Here is a 1,561-nt window from a genome sequence, read left to right on the forward strand (position 1 = left end):
GTGACGGTATGTGGCAGTGACATACATGAAGTATTTGTATTGCTGTGTATAGGAAGCCCCGGCCATTCCTATGGCTCTTATCCAAGGACAATTCTTGGCGGGCAGAGTCCAGTCCCGTCTATGGGAAGGTGGCCGCAGCTGGGTGCAGGTGACAGTCCTGTCTATGGGAAGGTGCCAGTCCCTTCTATAACCCGGTGCCTGTGCTCGGTTCTCTGTGCCCGTTGCCCCCACACACGGGGCACACAGCCCGCACTACTCACCGGTGTCGGTCGGTGTCCAGCAGGGCCGAGTCCCCTCCGGTCAGCAGAGTTTGTGTGAGCTCGGGGCGGGGCTCGGAATAAGTACCAGTGCAAGGGGCGCCGTTATCTCATGACATGGGCGGGGCCTATTGACACCTGCTGTATGGCTGTGTATGGCACTCCCAGCCATGACATGCAATGCCAGCTGTCCCTGCCCAACCTGAATGTCTGCTCTCACTAATCAGCACCGGATCTTTGAGTATTATTGCTTTCTCGGTGACACCTTAAAATTTATTAACAATTACCAATGAAATTCTAGGTTTAGTCATTAAGCAGCACTGAAAAGTTCAGTGACTTGGAGAAAATTGTGTTAGGACATCCAGAATTCGGATTTATTGTGTTCTGCATAGAATCACTGCACTGCTATATTACAGCAAGACTAAAGGAGCTATGAGATTACTCATTTCATTCAATCGTTTATATTAAAAAGCTTCATATATATCTGCAAAGCCTAAAATGCAGTAACCCATAGCAACTACGCAGCTTAGTGGTCCCACATATTTGGTTGCTATACATTATTATTGTTATCCATTGATCATGGCAAAACAGATCTGGTAGAGCTCTGACTGATCTGTCAGGCTATGGCTGCTGAAATAAAACACGTGGTACAGACATGTATAAAATAATTCATTATCTTTGAAATAAACATTTTTTAAGGCAGCCTTTTTCAACCTATTTACCATGAGGGAACCTTTGAAATAACTTTCTGATCCTCAGGGAACCCCTACTATAATTACTATATTTACAACTAATCCAGTCCCTACTGATTCCGTCCTTTGTGGCTGGTTGGGATTTTTGTAACCACAGATGTCATAAGGCATTTACAGTAAAATTACTTTATTAGTTAATGTTGAACTCTGGGCATATATAGCTGGGGATCAGAGAAGAGGGGTGGTTCATAATTCAGTAATTAGAGACAGCTAAAAAGATCATTGACATCCATCATGCCACTGAATCTACCAAGTGATCCTAAAACTAAGCTGCCAACATCTAAAAAAATGGTCAGGTCAAGGAAACCCTAAAAACCTCGGAAGGAACCTTAGAGTTCCATGGAGCCCTGGTTGGGATTGGAGGTCTACGAGGGGGTGCTGAGAAGTTCCTGGCTTTGCCCAGAAAGAAGTGAGCCAGAGTTATGAAATACCACATTTATTCAACATATTCCCCCCTGAGGAATACAGTTTCCAACCATTCCTGTAGCATAACAGTCTGTGATTGTCATTTCCTGCATGTTCAGTATCTCTACGCTTTATTTGTTGACCTTT

General features: G+C 44.4%; 1 protein-coding gene across 1 annotated transcript in view; it reads right to left on the reverse strand.

Moving 5' to 3' along the window:
• Window positions 1-386, reverse strand: part of WIPF3 (WAS/WASL interacting protein family member 3) — a 42,877-nt gene extending 42,491 nt beyond the window's left edge. Inside the window, exon 1 of the mRNA XM_072412468.1 lies at window positions 261-386. The gene's annotated coding sequence lies outside the window, so the exon portion shown is untranslated. The remainder of the gene's footprint in view (window positions 1-260) is intronic.
• Window positions 387-1,561: the final 1,175 nt, after the last annotated feature.

Source organism: Pyxicephalus adspersus, chromosome 5 (genome assembly GCF_032062135.1).
Source record: "Pyxicephalus adspersus chromosome 5, UCB_Pads_2.0, whole genome shotgun sequence".
Taxonomy (NCBI): domain Eukaryota; kingdom Metazoa; phylum Chordata; class Amphibia; order Anura; family Pyxicephalidae; genus Pyxicephalus; species Pyxicephalus adspersus.